The 10,394-nt window shown below is 43.3% G+C and overlaps 1 long non-coding RNA gene across 1 annotated transcript; it reads right to left on the reverse strand.

Moving 5' to 3' along the window:
• Window positions 1–273: 273 nt before the first annotated feature.
• On the reverse strand, window positions 274–8,512 carry LOC138750325 (uncharacterized). Its single transcript, XR_011349262.1, has 2 exons — window positions 7,874–8,512; window positions 274–2,817 (listed from the first exon to the last, which is right to left on the reverse strand). It is a non-coding gene; the product is annotated as an uncharacterized lncRNA (long non-coding RNA).
• Window positions 8,513–10,394: the final 1,882 nt, after the last annotated feature.

Consider the following 10,394-nt stretch of genomic DNA (forward strand, 5'->3'; position numbering starts at 1 on the left):
AGAAGGAAAGTTTGAATGTGGATCTCTTGGTCGTTGGTAAAAAGGGAGATGACCTTACAACATTGTGAGAGGACACAGCAGCACGGATCGAGAGAGGATAATGCAAAGGAGCCGAACACCAAGTGTCACAATTTCCCAATAACCGATCAGCTGCTTAGACTTTAAGAAATGTCTTCAATGAAAATGTAATATCCTTGGAATTCTTTCCGCTTTTGAAGGTGCATTTGAAATTGGGATCCATGTGTCAGAAATAAAACTTCTCACACATGAGTCTCTTTAAAACTGATGACACGACAAGCTTTATTTACAAGTCTGCAGAGTTGGACTCAACTGGCTTCTTACCAGTTAAGCCCCGATACATACAGTGCATTGATTTTTATACCCTTGTTGTTTGCCCTTCCCCTTCTTATTAATACTGTTTTAATTGGTTAGTATTGCAAAAGCATTCTAAGTACAACTGCATTTTTAATTATCACGTTCGTTACGTACGCTGCGAACTCTACATACACTAAATTCTGTTTCACACCCTTCTTATCAATCTTTTGTCTCCTGCATGTCTCTCACTATGACCATGAAAAGATATGTTTAAAAAAACATATCCAGCTGAACTTTTTGTCCTTGGCTGCTAGTAAGCTCCCTGTCCGTTCTGGCTTCCCTTTTTATGATTAATCATCACATTTTAACTTAAGCCATTTTAACCTAAATTCTCTATCTCTAACAATCCACCCCTTTCTCTCTTTAAAATGTGTGTATTATATATATATATGAATGGGGATTTTAACTCGGGGAAGAGAAACGTCTCATGATAAATTAATCTCGTGTTGAAGTAAAATTCTAACGGGGTCTCCCAGTTCCCCTGGTTGCATAGCCTGTTGGACCATGGAAATCACCAGGCTGCGTAGACAGGGAATAATACAGGGCAAAACAAGTAGGAGGAATAAAATACCTCCGATGACCCACAATAAGGTACGCCACCAGGTTCCTCCAAACCATTTGTCCATCCAATTTAATTTTGCAAAAGGATGCCAGGTTTGAACCAGTACATGGGACAAAGTACGAATATTATCAGCGATTTTTCGAATGGCTTGGCCATTATCATCAATCTGTAAGCAGCAGTTAGTCAAATTAAGCTTTCCACATACACCTCCTTCCGTGGCTAGGAGATAGTCTAGGGCTAGACGGTTCTGATATATATAGCAGAGCGCATTTGACCTTGCTGGGATGCAAGTAATTGCAGGGCTAGAGCTGTTTGATTTGTAACAATTTCAAGGACTGCTTGCAAGCGAATAATGCGATTTAACATATAAATAGGAGTACGATAACCCCAGGATCCATCTTGAGCCCATGTAGCGGGACCATAATATTGAATTATGCGTTCTGGAGGCCAATCATCTCCCCATTGTCCCAAATGTACCGTGCTAGAGCGGGGCTGACGGTGTAATGTATCAAAAATCTTCACTCCTAATTTATGACCGTGATCGTGGGGTAGAACGAAAAATTCTGGGCGGATTATTCCTAGGAAACAAGTTCCACTCCACTGTAAGGGGAGACGAGTATAAGCTTTATTACCACATACCCAGAATAATCCATTTGGGGATACTCCATACCCCCTTTCCCAAACTCTTTTAAGAATGGGATTTGATTGGTATGGTCCTGTGATGGTGGAAGTGGTACAATTCCAAAACTGAATACTGCTATTAGACAGGGGTAGGCAATTAGTTTTAAAAACAGTGGATAAGAACCAAGTCAGGGGTTTAGGAAACCAAGTGAAAATACCAGGCGAAATGCGAATCCATACAGCCTTGCAGGGACTTTCTCCTACTGGGTATTTGCCGGTTCGTGAGAGACAATAAAAACCAGAGGGGACGTTAGAGAGAGACCAAGTTTCTCTTGATCTCGTTCGGTTAGTTGTCCAAATTCGGGAAATCATGGTCAATGAATTGAGGGGCTCCCCCCACCAAGGCCATTGCTCTGACATCCGTGGACCCCCGCAGACCCAACAATTGGTTACATTAAAAGTTCCTGCAATTTTAGTTGCCAGATCTACAAAAAGGTTATCTCCCCCAACTGCATTACCGAAACTTACATGGTTATTTGGATGGACTCGAACTAAGTCCGGCTGTCTTAAAGGGACAGGCATTTTCAAGTGTGGAGTGTAACTTTTCATTGGAACAGTACGCTGGTGTATGCAAAACCAGAGTCCATCAGGGCATGGTGGGCCTGAGTCACCCTTCCAACCGTTAAGAGGGAAAGGAGTGGTATTAGGAATCTGTATATAATGACCCATATTATTTCCTTCTTTTTCCACACAAGGGGTATATGGATGTTGGGTGGTATTTTCTGCCCAGCATTTCTCAGGAACTGAGGTATGGGAAATGAAATTACCTTCCTTTCTTCCCCAAATGTGGTCCTGAAACAGGACCACTGTGTCTCTGCATTTCTTACATTTCACACCTGATAAAGACATAGGCAAACTAAGAAAAATCAAAGAACATAACAATAACATTGTGAATTAAGTCTTTTTTCGAAATCGTAAGGTAAGAGGTTTTTCTCCAGGAACACAAGTCCAATCTGAGTTCGTATCAGGGTCCTGAGGCGCCTCTACAGGTCCCTTAAATCTGGATGCGTGCGTCCACCCCTTCTCTCTTGTTCGTGCTGCAGCCTCTGTAGTTAAGAGAACTTGGTATGGACCTTCCCACTGGGGCTGGAGTTTTTCAGTCTTCCAGGTCATGATGAGAATCCAGTCTCCTGGTTCCACTTTGTGTAAAGAAAAGTCTAAAGGCGGTGTTTGTGCCAATAGTCCTCTCTTTCGTAAATCTGCAAGAGAGCGTGACAGTGCCTGTAAATAGTTCCTAACAAATATATCCCCTTCCCCCAAGGTGGGTCACCCCTCAACTGTACTCCAGAAGGGAAGCCCAAACATCATTTCATAAGGGGACAGCCCTACATCTTTTCGTGGGGCAGTACGAATTCTCAATAAAGCCAGGGGCAGACACTTTATCCAAGGCATTTTAGTTTCCACCATTAACTTTGTCAATTGCATTTTTAGTGTTCCATTCATACGTTCAACCCTCCCTGAGCTTTGTGGATGCCAAGGGGTATGTAATTTCCAAGAGACCTGTAATGCATTACAAATCAATTGCTGGATTTTTGAAGAAAAATGTGGACCCCTGTCTGAGTCTATAGAATCCATTATACCATATCTGGGGATTATCTGCTCTAGGAGGAGGCGAGCTACTGTAGAGGCTGTAGTATTTATTGTTGGGAAGGCTTCCACCCATCGGGTAAAGTGATCTATTATCACCAACAGATATTTCCATCTTTGGACTTGAGGTAACTCTGTGAAGTCGATCTGGATACGTTGAAAAGGGCGTATGGCTAATGGTTGACCTCCCATGGTCCCTGTCCTCATTACCTTCTTATTAATTTTTGTGTATAGGTAACAATTCTGCACCTCCTGTTGGGCCAAGGTGTAGATTCCCTTACACACATATTCTCGAAGCACTGTGTCACATAAGGCTTGGGTGCCCCAGTGGCTCTGTTGATGCAGGTGTTTTAAAATATTGCGAGTTATTTCTTTATTTAGAACCATTCTTCCATCTGGTGTCTTCCATGTTCCATCAGGCAACTGGCTTGCGCCCAGCTGATCCATGTCCTTTTCTTCCTTAGCAGTGAAAATGGGAGCCTTCTTTATGCCTTGCCTTATTGGGATTAAGGTCAGCAAACGGACTTCTTGTTGCATGGCTGCCCTTTTGGCTTCTTCATCAGCCAGTCTGTTTCCAATTGCTGTCGGGGTATCTCCCCTCTGATGGCTTGGTATGTAGACCACTGCTATTTCCTGGGGTAATGTCAAGGCTTCTAAAGTCAGAGTAATCATCTGTTCGTGTGCCAATTCCTTTCCTCTTGATGTAATTAGACCACGCTCCTTCCAGATCTTACCAAAGGTATGCACTACCCCGTATGCGTATTTGGAATCTGTGTAAATCATTCCAATTTTCTTTGCCAGTATTCTGAGGGCTCTCTGCAAGGCATATAGTTCACAGGATTGTGCTGACCAGCTTCCGGGTAGTCTCGTGGATTCTACTACTTTCCAAGTATTTCCTTCTATTATAGCATACCCACTTCTTCTCATTCCGTCAACACATCTGGCGGAGCCGTCAATGTAGAATTCATATCCTTCTCCCAGCGGAGTATCGCAAAGGTCTTCTCGGGTCTTGGTCTGAAGATCTGTCAACTCGACACAGTCGTGCTCCACCTCTCTCTCTGTTTCACTGCCGTATAAAAACTGAGCTGGGTTGCAGCTATTAATCTTTGCAAACTGTAAATCTTCTCCAACCATTAAAATGGTTTCATACTTTAATATGCGAGAATCAGTCAGCCATCGATGGGCAGTTTGTGTTAATAAAACACTCACAGAATGGGAGGTGTACACAGTCATCTTTCCTCCAAAAGTAAGTTTACGTGCTTCCTCTACCAACAGAGCAGCAGCCGCTACTCCCTGGATACACGTCGGCCATCCGCGAGACACTGGGTCCATCATTTTGAAAAGGAAAGCCACTGGGTGTCGCTGACCGCCTTTTTCCTGTGTTAAAACTCCCACAGCTGTTCCTTGGTTATGAGTGACAAATAGCTGGAAGGGCTGTTTTAAAGAGGGCAGAGTGAGTACTGGGGCTCGTGTCAGGCGATGCTTCAAGTCCTCGAACCATCCCTCCTCCTCCTGGGTCCATTTCAATGGATATTCATTTTCATTTGTCAGTTTTTCATACATAAACTTCACCAAAGCTGAGTAGTCCTCTATCCATAACCTACAGTAACCTAAGAGTCCCAGGAATTGTCTTATTTCCTTCTTATTACGGGGTAACGGCATTCTAGTGATTCCCGCTATCCGTTCAGGGGTAATCCGTTTCTGTCCTTTACTTATCTGGTGTCCCAGATATATCACAGTTCTCTCAACAAACTGTAACTTGTTCCTGGACACCCGTAGACCCTTTTTCCCCAGATAATTCAAGAGTCTAATGGTATCTCCCCTCATTTCTTGTTCCTTGGGTCCTGATAATAGTAAATCGTCCACATACTGCATTAGTTGGGAATCATCAGATTGTGGATAGTCCACCAGGATTTGTTCTAGCATTTGTCCAAACAGGTTTGGAGATTCAGTGAACCCTTGGGGCAATACAGTCCACCGAAACTGTCTCCGTCTACCTGTCCATGGATTTTCCCATTCAAACGCAAACATATCTTTACTTTCCTCTTCTAATGGACACGTCCAGAAGGCATCCTTCAAGTCGATAACACTAAACCACTCATGGTCTGGGGGAATCCGACTCATAATAGTATAGGGATTAGGCACCACTGGGTGGCGGGTCTGAACAATAGCATTCAAACTTCTTAGATCCTGAACTAGGCGATAGGATCCATCTGACTTTTTCACTGGGAGTATAGGGGTGTTATAAGGTGACATGCATTCTTCTAATAGTCCGTCTCGTATTAGAGTCTCAATTACCGGCTGTAGCCCTTTTCTCCCTTCCAAAGAAATAGGATACTGACGTTTCCTTACCGGCTGATGACCTGGTATTAATGTGACATGTAAAGGTGGGATGTCTAGACCTCCTCGATTTCCCTCCTTATACCAGACTCTCTCGTCAATCTGCCGTTCATCCTCTTCCTTTAAAGCACAGAGGTGGACTCGCACTTCTCCGTCCACAGGGAGAGCACCCAAACCTAGGAGAGCCTGTAAGTCCCTTCCTAGGAGGTTAAATCCAGCCGAAGGTAATAACAAGAGGTCTTGTACCCCTTCTCTTTCTTCCAGTTTCACTGTTACTTGGGGAATTATTGATACCATTCTGGGAGCCCCTTCTATCCCAGAAATTGTCAAATTACTTTTTATAGGCTCAGTTCCGATTGGCACAGTTATTACACTACTTCGTTCCGCTCCTGTGTCCATCATAAACACTACCTCTTCTCCCTTGGGACCAATTTTTAGTTTTACCAGGGGTTCCCTCTTATATTTGGTCCCTAACATTTGGAACCCCTGACACCCCTAATCTTCTTCCATAAGTTCGAGGGCACGCAATTCCCTCTTGTATCGGGGGCATTCCCTCTTAAAGTGTCCTTCCTCATTGCAGTAATAGCACTTAACGAACCTCCGGGGTCTTCCCTCTCTTGGATATCTTGGATTGTTTAGAGGAAGGTTTTGTTTTCTTTCCCCTCTGGATTCGGCATTCATTTGTCGGATAGTCTGTACCATAACCTTTGTCGCCTTCTTTTGATCTTCTTCTTCTCTCTGCACATATACTTTTTGTGCCTTTTTTAACAGTTCACTTAGGGGTTTTTCACTCCAGTCCTCCTCCTTTTCTAGTTTCTTTCTAATGTCTTGCCATGATTTGGAAACAAATTCAATTCGAATAAGCTGTTCACCCATTGGTGTACTAGGGTCCACACCAGCATACTGTTGGACATTCTTTCTCACCCTCTCCAAAAAATCAGTAGGGGACTCGTCTTTCCCCTGGTGGTTCCCAAATGCCTTGGTAAAATTGTGACCCTTTGGCACAGCCTCCCGTATCCCTTTAATTGTCCATTCTCTATATTGTCTCATACTTGCCAATCCCTCGGGTGTTCGTTTGTCCCACCTGGGTTCATTTAAGGGATATTTTTGTTCATGGGGTCTAGGGTCCCCAGGTTGTTCATATTCCCACATGAGGAGGGCAGCCCGTCGAATCATCTGCCTCTCCTGGGGTGAAAATAATGTTCCCATTATTGCCTGCATCTCTTCCCACGTATATGTGTTTGGTCCCAAGAATTGGTCAAGCTGTTCAGCCAGTCCTATAGGATCTTCCAATAACTTTTTCATTTCTTTCTTAAATCCCCGCACCTCTGTACTAGTTAGGGGAACATTCACATATCCCGTTCCCCCTCCCGGTCCTCCCATAGGAACTTCTCTCAGGGGATTTAGGTTTATTGAAAACTTTGATGGTCCTGGACCAGTCTGGGATCTTGTCCAGGGTCGGTTTACCGGTGGAAGTTTAGGGTCCGACTCCCTTAATTCATCCTTTTTTTCCCGGCCCCCTTCGGGGCAATCAGATTCATCACCTTTCCCCTCCGGTAATAAGCTTTCCTCGGGCGCAGTAGGCACCGGGGGAATATAAGGAGGGGGAAGGTTGTCCAGAGGTTCCCATTTCTTTTCTCCTGCCACTCTCAATTTAAAACATTCTGTTAAGGATCCTGGCCAGGGAACCCAACAAAATGCATATGCTGACTCTTCTTGATTCACCTTTGGTCTCGAATTTACATATATGTTTAATGCTTGTCTAACCCAATCCTCATCAGATCCAAATTTCGGCCACCAGACCGAGGAACCTTTAATAGGTTGTTTTGACCAAAGGAGACAATATTGGACCATCTTTTTCTTGTTTTTGTCCCGATATCTTTTACTATCCCAATTTTCAAACATTCTCCCCAAAGGGCTGTCAAGGGGTACTCCCAGGAATTGTCCTGAATTTTCAGACGAGCCCTTAGATTTTGATCCTCCCATTTTCCCACCTAGATCTGTTTATCGTTGCTGAGGACCCTCTCGTTCTGGACCCTACTCCCTTCCTCTCAGACGCCTCGTCGGAGGTGCTGTCCCTCCTTCGGTTACCGCTGAGGTTTTCCTGGGGTTGACCCCTCTCTTCTCGGCACTTCGTCGGAGGTGCTGTCCCTCCTTCGGTTACCGCCGAGGTTTCCCTGGGGTCTATCCTAGAGTCCCGCGACAGGGTCCTCACACCACGACAAAAGATCTATACTTAATCTATTCCGTTAGGTTTTTATCCAAACAGGTGTATCCCGTTACACCTGTTACCCAATCCCCACACCACAATCGTAAGTCGTCACTTACCGGTGTCTTCCCGGGGATTGAACCGTCACCCTTCTCCTCTCCGTCTTGTCGTGTCACCCTGTCCGGATGCCACTCGCTCAAGCCGCCCGAAGCGACGAACAAGGGACTAGGAGCCGCTGAACTCAGCGGGGTGCACCGCCTCCGATGTCCCTCTTCTCGCCTCCCCTCACGGCCGGAGTGTAGATCCCGGACGAGCCCCCATTTGTCAGAAATGAAACTTCTCACACATGAGTCTCTTTAAAACTGATGACACGACAAGCTTTATTTACAAGTCTGCAGAGTTGGACTCAACTGGTTTCTCACCAGTTAAGCCCCGATACATACAGTGCATTGATTTTTATACCCTTATTATTTGCCCTTCCCCTTCTTATTAATACTGTTTTAATTGGTTAGTATTACAAAAACATTCTAAGTATAACTGCATTATTAATTATCACGTTCGTTACGTACGCTGTGAACTCTACATTCACTGAATTCTGTTTCTCACACTTCTTATCAATCCTTTGTCTCCTGCATGTCTCTCACTATGACCATGAAAAGATAGGTTTAAAAAAACATATTCAGCAGATCCTTCTGTCCTTGACTGCTAGTAAACTCTCTGTCCATTCTGGCTTCCCTGTTTATGATTAATCATCACATTTTAACTTGTCTTTTTAACCTAAATTCTCTATATAACAACCTTCATGTTACTTGCTGAATTAAAATGTGATTTGTCAGTTCTTATGGCAGCTGCCATATTGGCATTGCAAGGAGAGATGGGAAATGGGTCAGGTCCTTGGTGGTCCCAGTAATGCAATGCAGAAAGATGTCACAGGGCTGAATGTGGTTTAGGGAGGGAGAGGGTATTAATTTTTAGGAAACGTATGTGGCCAGCCACCTATCAATATTTTTTTTTATCAAATAGAAATTCCTGCTGGTAGAAGCCATTTCCTACTTTGAACAGGCCCAATATCATTATCCAAACAGATATTGTTAAGAGCCCAAAGGATCCCAAAACCCAGCAGCAAGAGACGTTCACCAAGACAAGTGGTTTTTAAAACAGAAGTTATTTTTAATCAAATTTAAACATGAAAATAGAATTAAACTTTAACTTAACTCTATACTTAACAAACCCCAATTAACCCCCTTTTAATTCTAAGTGCACATGTTTGTAATGCGTTTAAATTTAAGAAAAGTTATTTGGTTCATAGTTCAATCTCACTTCTCCTTTTTCCAAGTTCTCTGGATGCAGGCAATTCTGCTGTGCACAGAATGGAATGTGAATAAATTTCACCAGGATTTGGTGCTCAAAAGGTAAATGTTTACCGCTCAGGATAGTTCTTGTAGGGTTTTTAGAGAGAGATTTGATGTTCCAGGATTTCCACAACTGAGTTACCACCATTAGTCACCTCAGTGTCTCACTGATGAACCTTGCCCCGTTAGGGTTTTCCAGATGGTAACGTATTTCTGCAAGCTACTACAGAGTTCCATTCCTCTTATTCCAAACAACAGGAATTCTTTCTTCTGCTTAACCTAGTGTTAGATAAACAAAACCGAGAAGTGACTTTCCTGGAAGCACCCTGCAGAAAGGCACTTGTAGCCATCCTGGCTCCATTTCCAAACAATGGTCATTCATTTTATAACATCAGTTCAATTAACACCTACTTGTGAATGTGCATAACATTCTCCAGAGATCTTCAATATTTCTTCAGTCTTTCAAATAAGATGTTTTAAAATGTATGTGTGTGTGTATGTATGTAACCTACTCTAAATCTTACCAAAATCCCAAATATTACCAAATTCTTCAAATATATTTATCCATTACAATATCATGTAAGGAGCATTTAAGAGACTCTTAGACAGGCATGCATAGGTGAAATAAAAACAGGGTTGTAGAGGAAGCACAGCGCGATATTACGAACTACCACCATCAGTTCACAGACTTACCTGACACGTCGCGGGCTAACAGTGCTGGGCACCAAAGTACAGTGAGTATCAGATGAAGCCCCTGCCTAAAGGCACGGGGCACTAATGGCTCGTAGCTTTAACCTGCTGGTCCTGTGTACCGGAAGGTGTTCACTAATATTCTCATTGACAGGGAGGGAATAAAAGGTCTGTGTATGTCTGCAATAAACCAGTCTTGAGTTGACAACCTTTGTATGTATTTGCCTTTATTTAGTAGCATCTATCGCAGTAGCTCCTACAGGGTATTTTTTTTTGTTAGAAATATCAAGATCAACACAACATCGTGGGCCAAAGGGCTTGTACCGGGCTGTAATATTCTGTTATTTCTGTTATTGCTTGATTTTGAATATCTGTTGTAAGTGTCACATTTGTAGCCCGAAATGTGAAGTTAATAAAACATCAAGCACAAGTTTTATCACGTAAACTTCTCAGTGTCTTTATCTTCCAGTTTCCTTTGTTCTCCTGCTTGTGTTCTTATCTCCCTCTCATACCACGTGACTTCCGGTACATCTCATACATATTCATTATCATGACATCCCTCCTTTAATCAGAAATAAACTTTACCTTCACTTACCAA

Source organism: Narcine bancroftii, unplaced genomic scaffold (assembly GCF_036971445.1).
Source record: "Narcine bancroftii isolate sNarBan1 unplaced genomic scaffold, sNarBan1.hap1 Scaffold_117, whole genome shotgun sequence".
NCBI lineage: Eukaryota > Metazoa > Chordata > Chondrichthyes > Torpediniformes > Narcinidae > Narcine > Narcine bancroftii.